The sequence below is a fragment of the Nylanderia fulva genome, unplaced genomic scaffold (genome assembly GCF_048542155.1).
Source record: "Nylanderia fulva isolate GAGA-0341 unplaced genomic scaffold, ASM4854215v1 Scaffold304, whole genome shotgun sequence".
Classification (NCBI taxonomy): domain Eukaryota; kingdom Metazoa; phylum Arthropoda; class Insecta; order Hymenoptera; family Formicidae; genus Nylanderia; species Nylanderia fulva.
In genome coordinates this window covers 32497-60184 of record NW_028190373.1, presented here as the reverse complement: position 1 = coordinate 60184, position 27688 = coordinate 32497, and the positions used below count along the sequence as shown (strand labels likewise).

General features: G+C 33.8%; 1 long non-coding RNA gene across 6 annotated transcripts; it reads right to left on the bottom strand.

Annotated features, from left to right (window-relative positions):
- Positions 1–11267: 11267 nt before the first annotated feature.
- Positions 11268–25046, bottom strand: LOC114940656 (uncharacterized). 6 transcript variants are annotated; one of them, XR_014925128.1, is made up of 6 exons: positions 22446–23475; positions 21909–22139; positions 21480–21617; positions 21087–21306; positions 20567–20726; positions 11268–11348 (listed from the first exon to the last, which is right to left on the bottom strand). It is a non-coding gene; the product is annotated as an uncharacterized LOC114940656 (long non-coding RNA). The 6 variants fall into 6 exon arrangements; XR_014925131.1 differs by lacking the exon at positions 11268–11348 and adding an exon at positions 17521–17711 and having other exon boundaries at positions 22446–23473; XR_014925130.1 differs by lacking the exons at positions 11268–11348; positions 22446–23475 and adding exons at positions 19862–20397; positions 24745–25046.
- Between the last annotated feature and the right edge of the window lie 2642 nt (positions 25047–27688).

Genomic DNA, 27688 nt, shown 5'->3' with positions numbered 1-27688 from the left:
GGGCCAAGACGATGGAAAAATTTTGATGAAAAAAAAATTATTAAAAAAAAGGGGGACGGACGGTACGGTGGGGGGGGGCAATGATCGCGCCCCCAAAATTTTCATGTAGGGCCATATTTTGGGAAAAAATTATTGCCATAAATTACGCAAAAATCGAAGTTAAAACTACCCAAAAAAATCACGTCGGCATGTGCATACTGACATATCAAAGTATGCCTTTATGAAATTTTTCACGAATACATTTCACCACTCTATCGTGGGCAATTTTAGAGTAATGTACCCGCACGGGCGTTTTTAAAATTTTTCAAATCAAAGTCAGGATGGGCTAAAAAAATTTGAAAGCGGGTTGCGCTCGATTTTGATACCAGCTACGCCGGAATAATCGTACTTTTTACCCTCGCGAATTAAAAAAAAGCCGGGTCCTTAAAGGGAAAAATGGGGAAAAACGGCGGGTATGACCCCAATTTGTCGGGTTAGAGCAAAAAGTATGCTTTGCGGGGGATTGGGAAAAAGGGCACTAAAAAGGGAAAAAGGTTTTCAAAATAAAAGTCGTAGCGCGTAGTATAAAAAATTTGACGATTAAAACGCGTTGTTTAAAAGACGAAATTTTTAAAAGACGCGTCGTATCGCATAAGAAACGAAATTACCCTAAAGTTTTATACCCTCAGCGAGACAAAAAATTTCTCAAGTCCCCACGCGAAAAAACGGTAGTTGTACCTGAGGGCACCCAAAACCTTGGCCCTGGGGGAAAAATACCGTTTAAATTTATTATTTTATTTATTTTTATTTATTATTTTTATTTTATTATTAATTTATTTTTATTTTTATTTTAAAAGGGGGTTTTTTAAAGAGAAGTATATATATTTTATTTTTTTTTGTTATAATTTTTATATATGGTTTTACAATATATTTTGTTATAAAAATGATTGAATAAAATACATTAAATAACATGTTTTTTTTGTAACCAAAAGTTGTGCGAACTGTCGAAACCCACCTTTCACGTAAAAATCGTCACCCCCCCCCCCGCCAAATTTTTTTTTTCTCCACGAGGGGACCCCATCCGGCCCAAATTTTTTCCCGATGGGAGCTGGCTTGTTAAAAAAGTCCCGCGATAGATGTTTTTTGCGAAATCCTCGAGTAGATATGTTACGGGGGTTAATGCTGCACTTTAAAAAAATCTTAAACACTGGTTTCCAAATTTTTCGTGTTTAAAACCCCCTTTTGAAAAGTTGTTTTTAATTTTTTACGGGGGAACCTGATCACCTCTTTTAACTTTGCCGGGGCCCCCCGATTTTTTAAAAATTGTCACGGTAGCCCAAAATTTTCGGCCCCAAACGGGGGGGTAAAAGTCGGGGGGGTCGCATACCAAACGTTCCCAAACTTGCGTCCCGTGTAATCTGATACGAAGCGTGGCAGTATTTTCGAACCCCCTTTTAAGTCCATTCGCGGAAAAAAACTTTCCCTATGTCGTTTTTTAGGTGCGATTGAATCGCTCCGACCGAAAGCCTTTTAAAACCGAATTGTTGAAAAGTGATTAAATTTTTTGTTTTGCTTTTAAATGGTTTACATCGGCCCTTTTTTAAAAATTTCCCTTTCCCCTTATCGGTTTTTCATGTTTTTTTTTGGAAAATCTCTTGCTGTCTCGAATTATCTCAGCTTTTTTTTTGGTAGCGTCCGCTTCCCCCTTTTCCCCTTTACTCTTTAGTGGTCAAACCCACGCATACCCGGGTCAAACACATCGATGACGGTGAGTATTAGTGGTTTAAAACCCCTTTTTGAAACGGGAAATACGGAAGCATCCGACAAGGGCGGGTTTTCCCAGATCCTCGAAACCTCCACTAGACAAAGGCCTTTTAAAGGGAAATTTTTTTTTTTTGCTGACGCCGTGCAACCGTTTTTCCAACGCCTCTCTCCAAACTATGTTTTCTCGGTTTTTATTTTCACTATTTAATTTTTGTTCGTTCACGTTCTTCAAAGGGGTTTTTTAGGGGTTTTTTCAAAGTTTTTTTAAGGGTTTTTTCGGGGTTCGTTCCAAAGTTTTGTGCCACGTTGTTTTGGGGTTCGTGCCACGTTGTTTTTGGGGGTTTGTTCACGTTGTTTTTTGAGGGTTTGTTCACTTTTTTTTTGGGGGTTTTTTCACGGGTTTTTTTTCGGGGTTTTTTTTCACGTTGTTTTTGGGGTTCGTTTACGGTTTTGGGGTTTCGTTCACCCTTGTTTTGAGGGTTTTTTCGGGGGTTTTTTTCACGTTGTTTTGGGGTTTTTTCGGGGTTCGTTCAAAGTTCGTGCCACGTTGGGTTTGGGGTTCTTTCGGGTTAGGGGTCGTTTTAGCGTAGTTACTCCCCTCCTTTACCCATTCGAAAAAAAGTCTTTGACTCGTTTTTTAAAAGCCTTTTTTAACATTTGTTTCCCGATCCGTTCGCAGCCCCCCTTTTTTAATCGAAACGTAAAACCCTCCCCACCTTTCGCCAAACCCTTTTTGAGTTGGGGAAAAGCCTTGTAGTAAACCCTTTAAAAGGGCTTGTTATTCCCCCCGTTCCAAAAACCCCGTTTTACATATCGTAACCTCGATCCCTAGCGGGGCCCCGTTTACCACCCCTTTTCCCGGTCTTTCACCTTTCTGCTTCCGGGCGTTTACAGTTTCTGGCTTCCGGGGGCGGTCACTGATACCCCATTTTTGGTTTTGGGGGGCACGTCGCCCTTTAAAAACTCGAGGGAAACCCTTCTTTTAACGTTTTTTTTTGATAGACGTTTTGAGCCAACCGCTCATTTGATGTCTGAGGTGTGTTTTTGGGGCCCCGCAAAAGTTCTTTTTCCCCAGTCTCCCCAAAGCTGTTTTAAAACCTTCTTAAAGCCCGCCAGCTCCCCATTAACTTTTCTGTGGACCATCAAAGTTTTTTAAAAAACACTCTTCCCGGTACAATTTGTTCCGGGGGAAACGGGAACCGCCTCAGGTTTTGGGACAAAAAACGGCGAATCTTTTTCGCGATCTCGCGTCATAATCTGTACGGGCGCGAAAATAAAAGCTTTTTTTTCGCACCCATCTTTTCACAAATTTTTGCCAATGATTTGCCCGGTTTTATCAATTCTCCTCCGGGAAAAATCCAAAAATTTTTTGAAGACATTTTTTTTCAATGTTTGTAGAGGTAAAGCGATGGAAATGGGAAAAGGGTTTTCGGAACCCTTTTTTAATTTATAATAATGCCCCCTTCCCGCAGTTCCTCGATGATCACAGGATCTCGTTTTCGTGCCCCGTTGGGTTTCCATTTTGGGGCGAACGTCCCAGGGAAAACCCTAGGCGATCCCCCTAGCTCGTTTTGGGTCGTCCCAGTGCACTTAAACAAACTTTTTGTCGGGGGGCGGCATAGCGCGAGGCCCTTCCCATGCAGTTTTGGGGTCTCCACCCGCGTCCAAAGGGGGCGATTAATTTTTTGTACTTGTCCCCCGTTTCCCTTTACCGAAACCTTTCGCATAAAAATTTCGTTTATGCACGTTTGTCGCCAAAAATATGGGGTTGTATTTTTGCAAATCGTCCCCCCTGGTAACGGGGCTTTTCTTTAAGATCAACTGTACAATCCGGGCCCTTCCAATGTACCCCCCGTGTTGCCCAGGAAATTTAATTTTCATTTTTTCCAAACGCGAATCGCTTTTCTGGGCCCAGCCCCCCATTTTATTCTCGCCGAATTTGAATCCGTATACATTATCCAATTTTTTTTTCTTTCATCCCGCCCCGAGGAGAGCGTTCCCCTGTACTTTTTTCCAAAAGGGCCCCCCCCAAAAATTTTGGCATCATTTGTCGACCTTCCCACCCATCTTAAACCCGTGTGAAGGGGTATTTCGGGCGGGGGGATGGTTTGGTTTTTTGAAAAACATTTTCGTCTAAAGATTGCTTTTGGGTTCACAGGTAGTAAAGCTTAAACGGTTTTAGGGTTTTTTGTCCCAGGGGGCGTTTCCCAAAGGCTTTGAAATTCCCTATTTTTCTTTTTCAATTTCCCCCCTTTTATAAACGCTTTATAGTTTTTTTGTTTTCTCTTTTTGGGTCCCCCCTCATACCGTGGTTTTGTCTTCCCCACCGTCATCGTCGTCCGGGCGGTGTTAGGGGGTTTTTTAAAAAAAAATTGTCGACAAACTTTTGTAGCGGCTCGATAAAAGTTTTTAAAATGAGTCTTTACGGGGGATATCATCACGATCTTTCCGGTCTTCAAAAGCGCGGTGTTTCTTGGGGGATCGATTTTTGGGTGTCTTCGCTCTCCATGGCAACCTTTTTTCCTTTGCAATATATCACCATCCTAAACTTTTAGGAGTGCTGTCGACGACTTTAAAGGCCCCCGCGGGGACGCGAACCCCGTTAAAAAACCTTTTGTATCGCCCTTGTAAGCGAGCTTTTCCCTTGGGCTACACTAAAATTTCCTACTTTTTGCCAAAGTACGGGCATAACTCCCCGAAATCCTCAAAACGACATGTCGGTAAATTTACGTATTTGTTGTACCTTGCTTTAAAAAGGTGGCGCCCGTTTTAAAAAGGATTACAGGTTTTTCGTTGGCGCGTTTTTAAAAATGTTTTGGTATTCCGCTTTTGTCTACAGAGAAAAGAAGCAGGGCGATTTTCGATTTGGGGGCCCCATTGGGGAAAGTACCTTTTTATCGTATTTGCTGCGCAGCCACGTCATCAAGACAAAAAATTTAATTTGGACATGCCCTCGCCCCGGTAGATAAAAGACCCTCACGTTATTGGAGAATTAAAAAGCCGATTTCGTCCAAACGGCCCCTCAAAAAATTTTTCCCCCAAAAAGCGATTTTTCGGCTTTTTGCAAAACGATTTTTGGTAAAAGTACACGTTCCGCAAACCCACCGTGCGGACTTTCCCGCAGGCTTCAACAATTTTGGGTTTTAAAAAGCAATTCGAGGGGGCCCCAAACATCGCGGTATAGGGGGTCGGTAATTTGTACCGTGTTTTTCCCCACACCCCTTCCCCTTAACCCCTGCAGCGGACTTGTGGGCGTAATTTATCAATCGTACGTCAAGGGTTTGGGCGCCGAATTGCATTTTTTCACTCCCGATTTGACCCCCCAACGTCCGCCTATTTTTTAGCTGCGCGGAAAATTTGCGCTTTGCTCAATTTTCGGGGATTGCAAACGGGGTGTTTAAGAAAATGGCCCCAGGTGTATTTAAAAAGTGCATTTTTAAAACCCCTTCCGGTCCCAGCCATATTCCCCCGGCCATCAATTTTTGCGGCCCCGGGGAATCGTTTGGAAAAGCGATTTGGGTGAGGTTTTCCCGGGGTTTAACCCAAATTGGAAAGCGGCGTGCCCTTTAAACGATATTCCCTAATCTCCGGGGGCAGCGAAATCCCCCGGGGGACACCCCGGGGGAAAGGGACTCGCCCGGGAAAAACGAAAAAACCGGGATCGTCGGAAAAACCGGTTTTCGGGGAGAGAGGGCCCCGGCCCCAGTTGTCTGGGGGAGCGGGGTTTTAAAGCCAAAACGAAGCTCGGCCTGGGCTTGAAGAAGGGACGGGGGGAAGGGGAAAAGGAGGAGGGGGACTTTCGGGCAGCGAAACGAGGCCCGGGGTTTTTGCCGATTTTACCCAAAGCTGGGGGCGCTCGGAAACCTGGGGCGGCGGAGCCGGGGGTGGCCCTTTTCAAAAAACGGTAAAAAGGGCAATAAAGCCCCCAACGTCAGGAAGAATAAAATACGCCACAATCGCGCCAGGGAAAGGCCCCGGAATGTATCTCCCCCCTTTCAAATATGGCCAGGAGCGAGGAAAAAAAAAAAAAGTTTAAAAAACGTTAAAAATGCCGCAAGGGTTTTTAACTACAAATGGCAAAAATTTCACCAAATTTCAAAACGTAGCACATTCCCTATTTTTAAAAAGGTTTTATTTATGCGCAAAAATTTACCGATAAATGGCGCACGAGGGAAAAAGAGACGGTTCTTTAAACTGGACAAAACAGGAAAAGGTTTCCCGGGGCCCCCATTTGGGGGGCGTATCAAAAAGGGGAAAACGCGCAATTAATTTTGACAGTTTTGGCAATCTTCGACCCCCCAGGGAAATTGGGTTTTTATATTTTTAAAAGTTTCCGAAATTGGAAAAATACAATTAAAACCCCTTTTTCCCAAAAGTAGAACAGAGTATTGGGGGACCAAATTTTTTTTTGCTTTCAGTTTCCCCCCCGAGAAATTGAATTTTGTTCAACTTGCAGCGAATTTAAAGATGACATTTCGTTATTTAAATCGTTTTGCAACAAATCGCTAACAATAACATTCACTGGGAAAAGTGCGTCCCCGCGGGCCCCCTACTTTCCGCCCCCTAGGGTTTGGGGCGGGCCGGGGGACTACGAGCTCGGTCTTTTACTGATTTTGAAACTTACAACTATAAACGAAAAGGGAATTCCCGAATAATAAAATTTTTCTACGGCCCCAAGACGGGAAAGGAATTAAAGATTCCCGAGGGATCGTACAGCTGCAAGCGATACATGAATTTTTGAAAACGCGCACTTTCCCCAAAAAAATAATGCTGTTAGTGAATTTAAAGGGGGGTCGACGATTAAAAATTACCCCAATCGTGTCCCGGGGAATTACAATACGAAAGAAAAAGCGAGTCAAGGGTTGGGCCTTTCAGAATAAACTTTTGGGATGGGCCCCCCCCAAAAATTGGATCACCTTCTGGGATTTTCCCAATCTTTTGCAAAAAAACCCCGAAAATGGCAAAATCCTGGCTTTTTATTTACAAAAAGGGGAAAAATATCCGCAAAAGATGTAACGTGACCCCCGGGTCAACAGCAACCCTAAAAATCGTTCACACGATACACAATTTTCCCAACCCAGGGACCACCAAAGGGAAAAAGAATCGGAAAAGCCGGCGCAGATCAAATTTTCCGGCCGGGCTTCGTAGAAAGGGTTACTGATTTAGTTTTTACCGTTCTGATCAGGGAGGGAATTGCCGATTTTTCGAGGTGAAGGATTTAAAAAATTAAAATTTCCCTACGACGGCGGGCCCCCCCTGTGCGACGGGTGCTCGTGTTTAATAAAGACAAAGAAGAACAAATCAGAACCCGCAGCAAACATCATTTGCTAATTCAAATTAAACCCCGAAGAAGAGATCACCCCCCGTCAAAAAATTTTGCGTTTTTTTTCAATTTTTGGGATTTGGGGGTGGGGCCCCCTCTGATCAAAAGAATGAGATTCTTTCAACAACGGGAAAAAGCCCCGTCTTTGACGTCGCAAACGTCAAGATTGAGACTCACACCTACCAAACCCCTTTGGGCCCAAAACAAAATTTTTTATAAGCACCAAAAAAAAAAATACCCAAAAAACAAAAGGATTTTATACGTTGCCCCTATGAGAGTTTTCCCCCTTTCATCGAGGGTGAATGCGGAAACTCATCCCAAATTAGGGGTCCAATGTGATCTGGGAAAAAATTGGGGTCGGGATTTTATGTTTTAAGAAATTCGCCTCCCAGCTCGGGTGGTGTGGGGGATTGACGCAAAAGAAAGTGGGAATAAAAATTTTGTTAAAAACATGGCCCAAAAATGTCCCCGATGAAGCGTGATTATGCGAAATGCAGGCTGGGATGCCCGACTACTGTGAAGGGGTACTTTAATTTTTTGCGTACCGCTGCAAATGTTGCTGGATTTTGCGGGGGGATTACCCAAAAGCGTGGTTTTTAAAAACGCGGGCATGAGTTATTTTTTAATACGAGGGCCGCAAAAGACAAAAAATTTTCTGTAAGGAAATTTTGCAACGGGGCCCTTTATCAAATATTCAAGATCCCAAAGGCGAATGCCACACGTGTTGTTGAGCGGATTTAAAAGCTTCGATTTTCTTTCGCGCTCTGGGAAAACGGACGTTTTCCCCCGCATGGGTTTCCGCTCTGGGTCTATACGAATTTCCCCCTATTGCCGCGTAAAAGACCAAAACAAATTTGTGGGCCCTTAAGACCGCGACCCCCAAATTGGGGGAAGCCGCGATATTTTAATTTTTGCTCTGAAAACAGGGCCCTAAAAAAATTTTTTCTTTTTTATTCCCAGGGGTAAAAGCGATTTGACAAAGTAAAATTAAACCCAAAGTGAAAAACCCATTGAACTCGGAATGTTATCCCCTACGACGACATTTAATCGGATTTCGTAGAAAAATGGTCGATTTTGTAGACACTTTTGGGGGCGTTTCTGCAAAAATTTTTTACGGATACGATATTTCTCGAGCCGAGCCTCACCCTCACACGGTTTTTTTTCAAAAAGGGCCGTTTTGGGGATTATCGATTTTTCTGAAAAACGAATCTCAAAAGCCCCAAAGGTGGTGTGAGTTGGAAATTTTAGTGTAAGGGGAAATACCCAATAATACCAATGCGTTTCTGGGCCCCATCATGCCGATCGCGTGAAGTAAACCCGTTGACCAAAAGTTTTTGCGCCCAAAAAACACCTAAAAATGTTTAAAAAAAACTACGCGCGTGAAGAGGGGAGGGGGGAGGAAAACATTTAAACATATGATTCGAATTCTGATGTTAGTGGGAAAAAACCTCTCGACTGACTCCCCATCGAAGAGAAACGTCCGCAAACCCAAAGTTTTTTGACCTCAAGGATTTTTCCTAAAAAAGCGATTTAACTGAAGGAAGCGGCAACCTGAGAAGAGGAATATCATTCCACTATTTTTTCGGGATTTTCCCCGGGGCCGTGGGGGGTGCTTATAAAATCGGAAAAGGGGCCAGGCCTCATGGGTAACTCGCTCATCACAGCTTCAATGGGGGGATGGAAAAGTTTTCCCCCCGGGATGGTTCAGCCTTGATCAGGGCCCGCTATCCTGGCATAAAGAACAAGGGCGAGGAGGAAAGCCCTCTCTCGTTTTGGAAAAGGACTGAAAAGGGAGGTGTTTGCCGAAATAGGGCGTGTGGAACGGTTTTTATGAACCTTTGGTGCAAAGGGAAAGGCCTCTAAAAAAAATTAGATCCCCCATATACTTACGGAATAAAGAAAAAATTTTGGGCTTTTAAAAAAAATTTTTAAAAAAATTTTTCAATTGGGGGTCGGAATGGACGATCACCTTTTTTTTAAAAACATTTTTTTTACTACTTTTCTCTTTGTTTTTTTTCCAACCGATTTTTTAAAAATTTTTTTTAAACCCCCACTACTTTTAAAAATTTTTCAGCAACGATTTCAAAAATTTTTTTATCCCCTACTTTTAAAAAATTTTTTTTTCCCCTCCGTTTATTAAAATCCCCCCCCTAATATTTTAAATTTTTACTTTTTTTTTCCCTCCGATATATTTTAAGAACCCCCCTCTCCTAATTTTTTAAAAAATGACCTTACCGATTTTTAACTTATTAACTCGTCTTTCGTCGACCGTTTTAACTGAGGGTTCCTTTTTAATACCCTGGGTTCAAAGAACACAGAAATAAATTCACATGCCGGAATGAAAAAAAAACGTGCGAGAAAAAAATGATGAAAATATAATTTTTTTGATTTTTATATTTTATATTTTTTTAATTTTTTTTATCTATAAATTAATACAATTGTCGCTCGTATATTGAAAACAAAGTGATAAATATAAGGCCAACTTATCGAGTGAATATTCGAGATGTTCAGTCAACTACCATTTATTACATGTATAAATTATTAAAACTACAGTCATTATATTAAAACTAACGCAAATTACAATCATTCTATAAACGTTTCGACCCGCACGCGGTCTTCTTCAGTATAATATTGAAATATAAATTCTTACAATTCACATAATATCGAAATTTAATTATAGTTATTCAGAATCAGAGTTTTTGAGTAATTAACGCGTGTTTCAATCCGTCCTGTCCAACAATGTTCGCCTCGATATGATCCCTGATTTTGTTCAGATCTCGGATAGTTTCATCGTTAATATGCGAGAAATTAACCCGTTCCGTACGGCGCTGCCGATTTATAAAAATTACGATCAACGCAATGTCCCAAATTATAATCGTATCCCCTACAATTGGTAGTATGCGGTAACCTATCATCGTTTCTTCTTGATAATTTTGCTACTTATTAACAGTTATTAAGGCGTCAATTTTAACACAAACGGACTGATTACTATTTTAATTTTAATTTTATTCATAGAGTTTTTGGAAGAATAACCGCAGATTATTTTAAACAATGGATTAATGCGAATTACTTGTTAATAAGAGCGAGAGCAAAATTGGAATTTTTAAGAAATTGTAAAAATGGCGATATTTTTCCTACACATTTAGAAGGTTTTTGCCGCATTAAATTTAACGTTTTTCATCACAGATCGATCAGAAGACTAGATAGTATGTTGTACAAATTCAAAACAAATGCGATGAGCCTTGAAATCTTTGATTTGCATAGACAGGTAGAGTCATTACAAAATAGGATTTTTCATCTCACCAGCGGGTTATTTAATCGTTTACCTGTACTCGCGTGGAATAGAATTTTCGAACATCATAACATTGCTTTTAAAAATTGCCACAACAGATTGGTTACTGCACACGAAAAGAAATTCAATTGGCTTAAGAGAAAACAACACTATAAGTATATCAACAGCATCAAACCTATAGATATACATTGTTCTTTACATTTTGAAACTTCACAACCGACGAAAATATCACAAAATTCTCTCAGGGCAATCACTAATGATGCCAAGGAGATCAATATACACATAGAAGCCAATAAATTTCTCAATGATACAATTAACCCTTTGGAAAATACTAATAAAAAATGGTTTGTTAATCTTTCCAACACAGACATTCCGCCTAACGTTTCTAATCTGTTGCAAATGGGTGATAAATTCTGTCTTCCGAATATTAGTAAAAAAACAGCGATACATGAATTCATCAAGGACATAGAGAGTAATAGCAAACGAAATAATATTAATAATCTCACAACGATCAGAAATATCGCGGTTCCAAAATTTGCACAACTTCTGAACACGAAGGATAAAAATGACGTAAGTCAACAAAAATTACTTGGTGCACACAGAGATTTAATAAAATTTTGTAAAGACAATCCGAATGTTCTATTCACACGCGCGGACAAGGGTAATGCTACGGTGGCAATTGAAAGATCTCATTATATTAACAAAATGGAAAACGTTTTAAAAGATGTCAACACTTACACTATTGTTAAAAAAAATCCGTGCAAAAAAATAGAGAACGATTTGAATGATTTGTTGAAGAGATGGCTTAAGGAAGATTATATTTCAAAAAACGAATATTATAAATTACGTTGTAGTGATTCTCTCCTTCCAAAAGCGTATGGATTACCTAAAATCCATAAGGAAAACTATCCAGTTAGAATCATAGTTTCATCGGTTGATACAGCTCTATACTCGCTGGCTTCGTTTTTACAAAACACCTTACGAACTAGCCTACCCAAAGCGAAGAGTCATATTAATAATAGTTTTGATTTGTACAGCATATTGTCTGGTAAAAAGATTGATGAGAATGATAGGATGTTTTCCTTGGATGTGGTGTCTTTGTTTACGAACGTTCCTCTGGATCTTGCGATTAACGGTATTAACGATAGATGGGATCACATTGGAATAAATACTAAAATACCGAAAAACGAATTTTTGGGGGGTATAAAATTCATATTGACTTCTACATATTTACATTTGATGACATAATTATAAACAGACGTTTGGGACCCCTATGGGGTCACCGTTATCACAATTATTGCAGACCTGGTTATGCAAGATCTTGAGGATACATTTCTCAAAGCGTGAATTTGGAATGTTTGTTTTATTTTCGTTATGTGGATGACATAATAGTGGCCACCTCTATGACTAATATGACTCAGATTGTGAAAATTTTAACAACTATCATGAAAGACTTAAATTCACGGTCGAACAAGAGGTTAACCATAGCTTGAATTTCTTAGATTTATCACTTAAAATTATTATAACAAATATATATAGACTGTGTATCAAAAAGAAACCTTCTCAGGAAGGACGTTATCATTTTATTCAAACCACCCATTATGCCACAAAATTGGAATAATATATAACCTTGTAGACAGATGTCTATTGCTATCGCATCCACTATTTTTTAATAAAAATTGGAGTTAATTATTAATATACTCAGAAGCAATGGTTACCCTCTTGATCTGATTTTTTAACCAAAATTAATCATGGATAGAACACATCATATCTAAGGGGAGCAACAAATTAATCATGGATAGAACACATCATATCTAAGGAGCATTATAGAGAGACAGGCCAACATAGAAAGAACAAAAAGTATAAGAAATGACTCGGTCAATAAAAAATTCTTTGTCATTCCGTATATAGATGGGATCTCAGAAATGATTGTTTCCTCGGTAAAAAATAAAAATTGTATGGTAGGGTATAGATGTCTCAACAAACTGGATAATATTATTAAAGCGCAGAAAGATAAAACTAAACATCCATGCAATTCGAATGTGGTTTATAAGTTCAGTTGCAATAATTGTAATGCATCTTATGTAGGCCAAACAAAGAGGCAATTGCAGACGCGAATAAAAGAACATAAAAATAATATTAGGTTGGACTCAACGAAACATTCAGTAATTTCTGAACACATAATAAATGAACATCATACTTTTAATTGGGACAATGTTAAGATCATGGACAACGAAAATAATTATTATAAAAGACTCATTTCTGAGATGCTACATATCAAGGAACAAAAAAATGGACTAAATTTAAACAAAGATACTGATTGTGAGTTACTTAGCGAGTCGTATTTTGATATTTTGGATATATTAGCGAACAAGAAATAATAATAGGACAAATAGGACATTAACGAGTAAAACATAGATATTAGATCATATATAAACACGCACGCTCTCCGATCAAGTAGAGTTTAAAATGAGCTGTCTTTCTGTATTGTTGGTTTGTTATGTGTCATCCTTAATAACTGTTAATAAGTAGCAAAATTGTCAAGAAGAACGATGATAGGTAAGCATACTACCAATTGTAGGGGATACATATTATAATTTGGACATACGTTGATCGGTAATTTTTTATTAATCGCAGCGCCTACGGAACGGGTTAATTTCTCGCATATTAACGATGAAACTATCCGAGATCTGAACAAAATCAGGGATCATATCGAGGCGAACATTGTTGGACAGGACGGATTGAAACACGCGTTAATTGCTCAAAAACTCTTGATTCTGAATAACTATAATTAAATTTCGATATTATGTGAATTGTAAGAATTTATATTTCAATAATTGTACTGAAGAAGACCGCGTGCGGTCGAAACGTTTATAGAATGATTGTAATTTGCGTTAGTTTTAATATAATGACTGTAGTTTTATAATTTATACATGTAATAAATGGTAGTTGACTGAACATCTCGAATATTCAGCTCGATAAGTTGGCCTTATATTTATCACTTTGTTTTCAATATACGAGCAACAATTGTATTAATTTACAGATAAAACATGTTAAACTGAATAGAAAAGTGCTGTATTATTTTGCGATATTCGCAATAATTATCGAGTTATTTATTAAAATATCTAAGCGAATAAGTAGAAAGAAGCATTATCTGATCGAGAGGCGGCGTCACGCAGCGAACGGCGAGCAATGTAGCGGCGCCGAAAAGTAAGATAATACGTTTGAGACTCAGCGACATATAACAAATAAGCCGTCCGGCATGCCCACCAAGTCCGGCCTACCGCTTTCTATCTGTTTATTCGCTTACAAGGGGAGGTCGCGGTTGACTCTTCACCGATTTTGATCTCTTTTGGTGTGGTGAATGTACATAAAAAAAAATTGAGTGTTCGAGCTTTTCGTCCAATGCGCCTTCTAAATAAAAATTTTTTTTTTCCTTGCACTTGGAGAAATTGCCAGGTTTGTTATCAGGCTTCAAGAAAGATACGCTTTCGCTGATCGGTGCCGCTAGTCCAGTGGCAGAACACAAAAATAGTAATCCCGGGTTCAGGACTTTGGGCTGTCATAATTTTTTTTTATTTTTTATATTTTTTTTATTATTGTATATATATTTATATAACATGTATTATTTATTATGATAAATAAATATTCGGCATACTAATAATGTTAGAATATACATTCTATTCTAACATTATTAGTATGCCAAATATTTATTTATCATAATAAATAATACATGTTATAAAATAATAAAAAAATATGTAAAAAAATAAAAAAAAATTATGGCAGCCCAAAGTCCTAAACGCGGACGCGGAATCCCGGGATTACTATTCTTGCGCTTTACCACTAGACTAGCGGCACAGATCGAAAGTGTATCTTTTTTTAAGCCTGATAACGAACCTGGCAATTTGTCCAAATCCGAGGAAAAAAAAATTTTTTTAGAAGGCGCATTGAACGAAAAGCTCGAACACGGATCGACTTTTTTTCGATGTACATTCACCACACCAAAGGAGATCAAAATTCGTGAAGAGTCAACCGCGACCTCCCCTTGTTAAATATTTTAATTAATAACTCATTAATTATTGCAAATTTAACAAAATGGTATAAAACTTTTCTATTTAGTTTAACGTGCTCTACCTGCTCGATAAGTTGGCCTTATATTTATCACTATGTTTTATCTGCCCATGAAAGGTTGTTCGCAAATTATCTGACACTATGTATAACATTTTTCAGGGTTGGGAAGTAACGAGTTACTTGTAACGAAGTTACAGTTACAGTTACTTTTTTTCGGTAACTGTAACTTAACTTCGTTACTTTTCTCCATCTGTAACTGTAACTGTAACTTAGTTACATTTTTTTAGTAACTAGTAACTATTTTAACAGTTACTTTATTAATTACTTTTTTTGGAAACATTCGTTAAAAGTATCGTTTAAGTATGGTAGCCGTTATATTGTTAAATTAAATTTTGATAACAGGAGCATATATATATATATATATATATATAGATCTTCATATAATTTAACTTTTTACCTAAAATTTTCATTTTGTGTACATAAAATAATACAACACATAATTACAATCGACCAATCACAGTCAAGTATTTAAAAAAATTCTTAAATGTAATAATTAATTGATTTGCTTGCGACTTTGCGATTACTATTTAGTAAGTTACCATATATAACTATTTTTACTGTTGTATATAAAGGTCGTTCATACATTGATGGTAATCGCAAAGTCGCAAGCAAATCGATCAATATTACATTCAAGAATTTTTTTAAATACTTGACTGTAGTTGTGCATAATATGTAAGCTCCTTATATTTAAAATAATGTATAATTATTTTTAAAAAGTAATTGAAAAGTAACGACTCGTTACTTTTTGAGTAACTGTAACTGTAACGAGTTATTTTTTAAAATTGGTAACTTGTAACTGTAACTAGTTACTGTTTCAATAAGATAACTGTAACTGTAACTAGTTATTTTTACAAAGTAACTTTCCCAACCCTGACATTTTTTATTAATATAATGCAAATTAACTAATAAAATTTTCAAAATAGTGTATGTTTAAGGTATAAATACTAATAAATGTGTATGTGTAAAGTGTAAATGCTAATAAACTATAAATATTAATAAGCTTAAAAACCTTGACTTTTTATTTATCAAAATAGAATATGCAAAATAAAATAGATTATTCATTCAATTTGAATTAACACATTGCATGCGGTATCAAAGTTTAACGGATATTATATGAATTTTGAATTTAAATAGGTCAAAATAGATATAATGCGACACAAATATTTTAATGCTACGAAGCAGCTTCTATTGTATTGCAAGAAAATGTATTTAAATAAATGTAAGATTTAAATAAATCAAAGTTCAACGGATATTATTAGAATTTTAAATTTAAATAGGTCAAAATAGATATAATGCGACACAAATATTTTAATGCTGCAAAGAAGCTTCTATTGTATTGCAAGAAAATGTATTTAAATAAATGTAAGACTATACTTTTATAAAATAACTTACCTTTTTAAAAAAAGGTAAAAAAGCGCCAAGTAAAAATATTATGATAAAAAAAACAATGTTATTTTTTAATTACTAAGAAATTGTCCCACAAGAAATTGTTCTACAAAATTCAGTTATATAAAAAATTCTATAAAATAATTATGACATCAAAAAGCTGCGCCAAATAAATAAAAATTAAAGTATATAAATAAAATCAGATAAGAAATATATATCGGCTCTCAATATTATTAATAATAATAATACATGAATTTTAAATCGGCCAATAGAGCCCAAGCGCGAAAAATTAATTCTTCGGAACTATATCTCTTGGTTTGAGATTACTAAGTTCCATATATAAATTAATCTTGAACTTACATATGGAGAAAGATAAACGAGAAAAATATAGGTCCGAAAAGTCGCTGAAGCGGGAATCGAACCCGCGTCTTTCACTTTCCGGGCGACTGTTCTTACCAACTAAGCTATTCAGACCCTTTTGATCCTATATTTTTCATTTGCCTTTTTAGTAGATGTTAGTAAATAACGCTTGGGCTTCATTGGCTGATTTTAAATTTATGTATTATTATTATTAATAATATTGAGAGCCGACATATATTTCTTATCTGATTTTATTTACGCCTGGACCTAATCATGGCGTTATTTACTAACATCTACTAAAAAGGCAAATGAAAAATATAGGATCGAAAGGGTCTGAATAGCTTAGTTGGTAAGAGCAGTTGCTCGGAAAGTGAAAGACGCGGGTTCGATTCCTGCTTCAGGGACTTTTCGGACCTATATTTTTTTCGCCTATTTTTCTCCATATGTAAGTTTGAGATTAATTTATATATGGAACTTAGTAATCTCAAACCAAGAGATACAGTTCCGAAAAATTAATTTTTCGCGCTTGGGCTCTATTGGCCGATTCAAAATTCCTGTATTATATAAATAAAGTTTTATTATTTTAAATATTTAAAAAAGCTACTCAGCCATATATTTTGTATTACTTTTGCAGATTCTAATTTTGCAGATCTAATCTAGTCAAAACGATTTAGATCTTGTATTAAAAATTGATGTCATTTTAATGTCTCGACCCGGGCCAAATTTTTCGACTTTTAATCCTTTTAATATCAGGACTAAATCGTTTTGACTATGCATCCTTCAAAATACAAAAGTGATTCTATATATCAAATCAAATAATAATTTGCAAAATTGATACAAGTTTATATTTGGCTGACAAGGAACGTTCGGTAAGTTGAAAATTTTAAAAATTTGAAACTCAGCACAATTTTAGGGTAATAGGTCTAATAACGAAACCATTTTTGTTACTGGTAAAAATAGGTTTAGAGGTGCAACCAATCGTCGAAAAATCTGTTTTTACATTCCGAAGCAAATATCGTCGAGACGAATAGAAATATAAAAGATTTCAATGTTATACAAAAGTTTGGCTTCAAATGTACTTTACAATGGCGTATTTGGATTTTTAAAAAATGATATAATTTTTCAAACTATCCTTTCCCACTCAATATTTTTTTATATTTTGAGAAAATTTTAAAATTATATATATTTTAAAGTTTATGTATTACGCCAAATTCAACTATATATGTATAAATATAATAAAGTTATGTTGCGGAAATTAGTTCTTGAGAAATAAAATAAAGACGAAATACGAAAGAGAAAAAAGTCTGTTACTGCTTGATTCATGGACAGGACATTATTTGGAACAATTAAAAGAATTTATTCTGACGAACAAAAAAGTAAATATTTTAACAATACCAAAAAAAAAAAAAAATAGTTTTGTATAACTTTTAAGTGTTTTCGGTTTAAGACTTTGGAAAAATTTTGTTTGATGTTTTTCTGAAAAAAGGTAAGAAAGGCGCCCAGTTAACGGCATGCCAGTAACAAAAAATTACCCATGCAAAACTCATGTAGAATTCTATGAAAAATTAAACATTGCAAATCTAAAATCGCAAGAAAGGCGTAAAGAGCCGTACGCGGATGTTGCTGCGTACATTTTCAACGAAACTAAGTTTTCGTTAGAAATAAACCGTGCACAAGGCACGTATTATTCTCGGTGTACTACTAAGACTTAAAATTTTTGAAATAATCTCATACTTGAGATTTAATTTAAAATACCCCCTAACCCCCCTACGGAAATAAATAAATAATTGCGAGAGAAAAATCTAGATCCAAAAGTCGCTGAATCGGAAATCAAACCCGAGATCTTTCGCTTGCCGGGCGACTGCTCTTCCAACTAAGCTATTCAGACTCTTCGATTTTATACCTTTCTCTGCTTATACTCTAAATGATGCCTATTTGCCGGCGTGTTTACTACCAAGACTTAAAAATTTTAAGTCTTGGTAATACACCGAGAATAATACGTGCCTTGTACACGATTTATTTCCAATGAAAACTTAGTTTTGTTGAAAATGTACGCAGCAACATCCGCGTATGGCTCTTTACGCTTTTCTTGCGATTTTAGATTTATATTTAATAAATTACAGAGCCGTAATTTAGTCTTAGTTGTTAATCATTGCAAACTCATGTAGAACTCTATGAAAACTTAATCATTGCAAACCCATGTAGAATTCTATACAAAATAAATCATTGTAAACTTATGTAAAGAATTATATGAAAAATTATCTATTGTAAACCCATGTAGAATCTTACTACAAAAGTAATGACATAAAAAAATTGCACTAAGTGAAAGTAGAAGTGAAACTTGTACCAGTGGAAAATTAAAATTGCAAACATATATAGAGTCGTACAATGAACTAGTAAAAATTTAAAATTGCGCAAATAAATAAAAATTTTTACAAAAAGTTAAAATTTGAAAGGCTATTTCCGTAGGGGGGTTAAAGGGGTATTGAAATTAAATCTCAAAATATGAGATTATTTCATATTTAAAATCTTGGCCGTGTCCAAGTAAAAATTTGGTGCCTTGTGCACCGGTATTTAATTCTAACGAAAAATTATTTAGTTTCGTTAGGATAACGCATTGTCATCCGCGATTTGGCTCTTGTTGCCCGTCTTATACGTTAAATTTATATTTATATTACAGAGCCTTGTTAAAACTCTTATATTTAAAATTTGAAAATTTATGCAAATTTATAATTAATATAAAATAAAAAAATAAAACAAATGATGTGGCTAGAAAAAAATAAAATTTTAGTTAAAAAAACTTGGCGCTCTGCTAAATAATATTCTAATGATATTAAAATTTAATTATTTGTTACTTTAAAACTTATTGCAATTAAAATATATTTTAATATATAACGATAAAATTAATGAAGTCGCCAGTGATGAGTAAAACCATACAAATTTATTGAAATTTTGACCTAACTGGCCAGTACAATTTAATTACAGAAAACCTATTTTTTCTGGTAGATATCTAAATTTCCTTTTTAACCACCCCCTTCAGTACAAAATCAACACGATTAGAAGTTTAGTCGACAAAGCTTTATTACTCTCAAATGAATGCTTTCACACTAATAACATCAGAATTATTACGGATATTTTGGTCAACAATTGCTTCCCGAAACCTTTCATTGAACTACATATTGAGAAGAGAATGAAAACTAAAACACCGTAGAGAATATTTGATGGTTAATGACAATAGATGTAAAAAGTTTAATACATCATTGTTACCGATACCTTATATAAAAAACTTGAGCGAAAATCTGAGTATTGCGTTAAAAAAATGTGGCCTCGACATTGTTTATACTATCCCGAAAAAATTAAATAGATTAATCAAGAGAGGTAAAGATAAGATCAATCATATGAAAAGAACTGACGTGTATCTGATAAAATGTAACGATTGCAATGTAACATATACAGGGCAAACAAAAAGACAATTAGCTACACGCGTAAACGAACATTGTAGAAATATTAAACAACATCGTAGCAATTTTAACGTAATTAGCAAACATCGAAAAAAATATGACCATGATTTTAAGTGGATGGAACCTAGGATTTTGCATTGCGAAAAACATAGAAAGAAGAGAGAATTAGCGGAGATGTTTTTTATTAAATAATATAAGAATAACATTAATTTGCAAAAGGACACAGAAAATCTAAATCCGATTTATGATAAGTTGATCAACAGTATATGATTGTCTATTTATTTATTTATTTATTTCGTTGTATTGTCAAACTTTGATATTATTGTTTTTAACGTTTGACTTAAATTGATTTATTTGTCTCCGGTTTAACATTAGTAATTTTACTGCTGTCGAATCAACATCTTGAAAGGTACATTACATTTTTTTTATATTATTTTAAATTTCTTTGTTAACAATTTTGTAAATTATTGTTTCATATCTTAATCATTGTATATTTTTATTGTGCAGTTACACTTGAAAAGGACCCGTACCTAAGGGTCGAAACGTAGTGTTTCTAATTGAATTGTATTGGCCAGTTAGGTCAAAATTTCAATAAATTTGTATGATTTTAATATATATTGCAATTTTAATTTTCCACTGGTACAAGTTTCTACTTTCACTTGGCACAATTTTTTTTATATTATTACTTTTGTAGTAAAATTCTACATGGGTTTAAATATTTTTGTTTTCTTGTTTTTAAAATATTAAGCAATATTATTTAATATATTTTTATTTAAAAAGCACTTTATTATTTATTTTTGTTAAAAAAATTGGAAAAAACAAAAACTTTAAAACATAATTTAATAAATAAAAATTATAAAATCAACTTACAGAGAATTACAGACGTTACAGCTAAATTTTTGAAAACTTTCTTTTTCTTTGCCCCTTTCCATGAGTAAGACATACCGACTTCGTAGGTAAAAATGCGATACATAATTCTTTGAACGATTTCTTTAACGGTACATCCTTCAATGCGACTTAAATTTTGAGACTAAAACAATAAGATCATTATATTTATTTATATTTTAAATATAATAATATAATATAAAAATATAAAATACAAATATTAAATATTAAATATAATATAATTTTTACCGATCTTTTTATAAATCTTGAAATTATATATATAAAATATATATATATATATATATGTAAATAAATATGTAGTCTTTATAAAATATTTACATATAATAATATAAGATACAATTATACACACATATAATCAAGTTAAAATATTCTTTTTACTAAATTGAGTATAAATTATCTTATTAAAATATATATATACATATAATTTGTCATACTATTTATACTTTATTTACAATAGTAGAAAGAATATTTTAATTTCTCTTACCAAAATTGTTTTATTATTTTCAGATGTCATTAACCAGTTCTCCAATTCAGCCAAAGAATTATCATTTACAGGAAATGATTGCATAATTTCGGGAATTTCATTACATACAACATTTTGTACTAGATCTGCTTTATTTTTAGTAGAACATTAATACCTTCGAAAATATCATCCATTTTCAAACTGAGAATGTGTAATTCTCTACAAATCCGTTTTCCAAATTCTAAAATGTAAATAATTAATTATAAATTATTGTTTAGTAATATTTTTTTTAAATATTTTATTTACATATGTATACCATTTTTTTAAATTTTTAAATTGTATTTATTTTATTACAATATATACGTATATCTTATGTAATAAATTATAATATATTATACGAACTATCTTTCTTACCAGAATTTAATTCCAAAGCCGGGTTTTTATGATATGACTCAACAATATTAGAAATAGAAGTACTAGTACCAGAATTAGAAATAGTATCAACAGTAACTTTGAACTTATGAGTGTTATTTTCTATTTGATTTTTCTTTCCTAGAAAAAATATAAATTAAATATATATCTTTTTACATATAATTATATTCTCTTTTCTACATTAATAGCTGTTACAAATTTTAAGTAAGTACTGGTTTAAAGCTATATCAAGAAAAAGTGCAATTAAAATCTTAAATTTTTCTTATTTGTTTTTTATATGTTTTCTTATATTTCTGTATTTTTTAATATTAATTATTTTTATTATAAATATTTTTTTACAAAATATAATCTTAATGAATTTTTTATTACATAATTATAATATCTTATACCAACATCATATTTTTTACTTACTATTGTTTGAGTCAATTTGTTCGTTAAAATTTGGAACGTCAGGATATAGTGCATCATCATCTGATGATGATCTATCTATTTCAGAGAAGGACGATTCACTTTCAGATTTGTTATTGCGTTTTTTAGTTTTTGTATTACGTTTTCTTTTCTCTTTCAACTCTTCATTATTAGAAGTAAGAATGTTTGTACTTTTGGTTTTGTTTGCCTTTTGATGCGTTTTTTTATAAGTGTCTGCAAAATAATAATTATTTAAATTAGTATTAATTAAAATTAAAGTAACAACTAAGTATATAAATATATAAGTCGATTAAAATTTGATTAAAAAAATGAAAAATAAATACGTAGTTGTATTTTTAATTAAAAAGTAAATTATCTTAATAAATAATATATATATGACTATTACTTATGTAATATAATTGCTATACATATATAAATATATACAAAAGATTTATAAAATATATATTTGTTACACAAATACACAATATAGTGTGTGTGTGTATGTGTGTGTCTGTGTCTGACAATTTATATATACTTTACCATAAGTGCCCAAACTACTCGCTTATATTATTAATCGCTTATTGTACGAGAAAATGTGATCTCGTATGCGTGATGCGAGTATTTTGATGTCCGTAATTCTCTTAATTGTATTGTCTCGCCAAACTGTGATGTGACGGGGAAATCCACGTAACATATGCAATCAAATTTAATTCTCAAGATCGAGATTTATTGTTGCGGTGCCGAGTAGATCGATGTACAATGTTCGTTCGTTCGCTCGCCGGTTGTTGTGAAGGTCTTACTTGTTATTCGCGCGACTGTTGTAACAGAAGTATATCACGGACACATCGATGGAAACCGTCGAGGCTCATTTCCCCACTCGTCCGTGTTTTCGGAATACGCCGAATTTCACCGAGATGATACGAGAACGAAAACAGTGATATCACCGCGATCGGTGTCCGGCGTGAATCATATAGGTCGTATATCGAACACTTATATTATATTAGATATTATTAAAGTTATGTTGAGCAATATTACTTTCCTCAAGCACGCGATGTACATATAACTTGCTGTAAAGGCTGAGCTGATTTACGAACTTTCTTCTTTAATTGTTGCATATAATTTTCAAAAGGAAAAGCGCTAAAATTGTCAAGTGAACCATATAATTTTACACAGTCGCTTAAATGCAAAAAGTTATGTATGTTGTGTGATACAAAATCCGGACCGTAAATTTGAATAGACTGACAGACAAAGTGTTTCATCAAACTGTGAGCATATATTACATAATCTTCATTTCTCGAATAACATTGACTTATCATTATAGAACTAGCAAGACTTAATGTTATGAAATTATTATAAATTTTAGATGATAAAACCTTTTTCAAAACTATAGGACCAGAATAGAGCAAAAAAAATCTATATTCCGTGGCTTTATATCTCTTACACTCAATTATAGAACGTGTTTTTCTAAAAAAAACTCATAAGGAACGTATTGCTTTAATTTTAGAAGATTTTCTGAAATTTTATTTACATCGCGAGCTCGTAATTTATGGGGTGGTTTACCATAAATCCAGTCATACCGTTTATGACAAAGGAGTCTTTTCATACCACCTAATAAAAGATTATGCATGTAATCTATTGGTACATTATCTATCATGTTAAAGTTAGGTATACCTAATAGTATACTTTTGCCAATATGATGTTCCGGTTGAGCAGTAGTTCTAAATGTATGATCAGTTCTTTTGCAAAAACGTTCTGTCTCCGTAATACATGATTAAACATTTCACCCTCTTCTTCACATTTTGTGCATGAAAAATGGCCTGTATGACCTTTAATAAATAAAGCAAATGATTTAGCTGGAGAATCACAAATTAACATTAAAATTCTGAATTTGTATCAAAAAGAATTTATTAATATGCCATTAGTTGTTAGATGAATACATTCATTTACAAAATCTTTAAAAAAATTATTAGCAGATTTTGGTTTTTCCGAACCATGATATAAAGCAACTAAAAATATGTGGTTTATAAGAACTTTTATTGATTTGATTGAGCATAAAATAGGCCAAAACGAACTATTCGAACTTTTGCTTAACGGTAAACCATCAGTATTGACAGCTAATAAAAACTCTTCATCTCGTTCTAAGTTGATTTTATGATTTATACAAAATAAATTTATCGTTTTTTCTATACCAAAATAAAAATATGTCCCGGAACCTAAAGGTGTTACAATTATTTTACTAGGTGTTTTTAGTACTATTCTTGCATCTTTTGGAATATTGCTACATCCCGGTATTTCTCGTATTATAGGAAGTAAATTTCCTAACGCCGATATTGTTATATGGGCTTTTACAGCCCATACAGCTAATTTTGAGGTTAACGATATATTATTTTCATTATTATTGCACTCAATATTATTCGGTAATTCTTCGACATCATTATTAAATAACTCATTATTTGGAACATTGACATTTATATCATTATTACAACATGAATTTATAGGCAATATTAAACTATCTACTAACTCATTGTTGTATGGAATATTGACATTTACATTATTATTACAGCATGAATTTGTAGGCAATATTAAACTATCAGTAGCAATATTATTATCAATTACAATTTCTGTGATGTTATTGATATGTGTATTAAAAAATACAGAATTATTATTAATGAGTTCTAAAGATCGATTTAGTTTATTTTTAAGATTTCTATTAAATTTAATTTTATCTTTAAACCTTAACTTATCCATAGTCAAAGCTAGAGGTTAGACTAACACTGAACACAATAAAAAAGAGTGAAAGTTATAAATATGTGTATTTTATTAATATGATTGTACTTACTTTAAAAAAGTTTCGTCTAATACTTGAAAAAACTATGCACACAATTATGCAATATGGAGAAGTCAGCTCAGAGGAGATATCAGCTTTTCTCTCAGCTCTTCAGAGGAGATATCTCTTCAAAAAGATACACCAGCTCACAAAACTTTAGGCGCGAAAGAATATCAGTATTACAATCACACAGCAACAGTACTTCTTGAAACAATTGCTCGTGCTCGCTGCCGGAAATGTGGTAACGTGCACAGGCCTGATCGCGTACATGTGCTGCGCAGAGCGGTTCAAACAATCGCGTGTCGCGATATGCGAGAAAGAGTCTCTGTCTGCCAAAACGCACACACATGACTAGACATGTTGAACACGTGATCAACAGCACGTATCAATTCGTATATATCTCTGGTACTAATAGGGCTCAACGCAACAGAAAAATTATTAGAAATAAAAATAATTATTAAACAAGAAAGAAAGTAAAAGACTTTCTTTTCTCTCTTACTAATTTATAATATGTATTTTTACTCTTTATATTTTTCTATTTTGTGCGTAAGGCCTAACACAATACAAAAATATTATATATATATGTATATATATATATATATATATATATATATATTCAGCATTGCCGACAGCACCAGGTTGATAATCCCTGAACAGGGCCCAGGACTTATAATTTTGCAATTTTTTTGAATAAAATAATTTATTCATGAAACTAATAAAATTATAACAAGAATATGTAATAAGAATAATTTTAAATTGATCTGTGTATTGGTTTAATTTATCGTCATCGAAGAGGAAAGAAGGAAAATCTCCGATTACGTTTATTTGTCAATCATAATTAAAAATATTCGAAAAATCATATGCTTTTGTTTTGTAATTGTCAATCTAATCTTTGATTGACTTTGCACGATAAGAAAATTAGTTATATTTTACAATTTTACATTATAAATGTTGATAAAAATTCAAGTTGTGAACTTTGACTTCGGAATCGAGCAAATTCAATCGAAGATAGTATCGACAATTTATCATTTGATCGAATATCTGATTGATAAGAAATAAACATAATCGGAGATTTTCTTTTCCTTCTCCTTTGATGACGCGATAAATTGAACCAATATATTGATCAATTTAAAAAAATTATTCTTATTAGTTTGATGAATAATTATTTTATTCATAAAATAGATTGCAAAAATAAAATCTTGGGCTTTTTTGTACGTGGATATCATTCTAATGCTACGGGCAGTGTAGGCACATTTGAAAATCTATATTTATAATTGTGCAAAAAATTATATATACAGGGTGTTCGGCAACAGGTGGGCCAAAATGTAAGGAGTGGTTCTACATGATAAAATAAGACGAAAATCAAGAATGACAAAATTGCGTCCGAGACTTTGTTTATTAATTATAAATATTTTAAACTTCGCATTAAGGGCGCCTGACGCACGGCAATTTTCCGATATTTTGCGTGCGTAAGGTACATCGGTAGAGTCGCCGTCAAAATACACTGTGACGCATAAGTATACAAAAACTTACATCGTAACAGTTGATGTATATTTTGCAAAATGTAAAATATTTATAATTAATAAACAAAGTCTCGAACGCAATTTTGTCATTCTTGATTTTTGTCTTATTTTATCATGTAGAATCACTCCTTACATTTTGGCCCACCTGTTACCAAACACCCTGTATATATATATGAAGATAAAATTATATATATATATATATATATATATATAATTTTTTGCACAATTATAAATATAGATTTTCAAATGTACCTACACTGCCTGTAGCATTAGAATGATATCCACGTACAAAAAAGCCCAAGATTTTATTTTTGCAATCTATTTTATGAATAAAATAATTATTCATCAAACTAATAAGAATATATAATAAGAATAATTTTTTAAATTGATCAATATATTGGTTCAATTTATCGCGTCATCAAAGGGAAAGGAAAGGAAAATCTCCGATTATGTTTATTTCTTATCAATCAGATATTCGATCAAATGATAAATTGTCGATACTATCTTCGATTGAATTTGCTCGATTCCGAAGTCAAAGTTCACAACTTGAATTTTTATCAACATTTATAATGTAAAATTGTAAAATATAACTAATTTTCTTATCGTGCAAAGTCAATCAAAGATTAGATTGACAATTACAAAACAAAAGCATATGATTTTTCGAATATTTTTAATTATGGTTGACAAATAAACGTAATCGGAGATTTTCCTTCTTTCCTCTTTGATGACGATAAATTAAACCAATACACAGATCAATTTAAAAATATTCTTATTACATATTCTTGTTATAATTTTATTAGTTTCATGAATAAATTATTTTATTCAAAAAAATTGCAAAAATTTAAGTCCTGGGCCCTGTGCGGGGATTATTAACCTGGTGCTGTCGGGCAATGCTGAGTAATTATATATCCTGGTGCTGCGGCGGTGCAAGGGGGGGGAGAGCGACATTTATCGCCATCATCATATCCTCGCGTCCGCTGGCAACAACGGCCATCGCATCATGCGAAAAAGGCAGTATGTCCTACGCGGACTTGAACCCTAATTCGCACGATGATAATCCCACGCTCTAAATTGGCGCCACAGAACTCTTGTATCAATATGGATTTTCATGAGATATTTGAATTAAAGAGAAATGTTTTAGTAAAAATATTATTCATCCACTTATTTCAAAAAGATAAAATAAAAAACAAAACTACTTTTCTCAGCTGGAAGAGCAGTCGCTCGGCAAGCGAAAGGTCTCGGGTTCGATTCCCGATTCAGCGATTTTCGGATCTATATTTTTCTCTTGCATTCATTTATTTATTTTCCGTGGGGGGGGGGGGGGTTAAAGGGGGTATTGAAATTAAATCTCAAATATGAGATTATTTCATATTTTAAAAAATCTTGGCCGTGTCCAAGTAAAATTTGGTGCCTTGTGCACCGGTATTTAATTC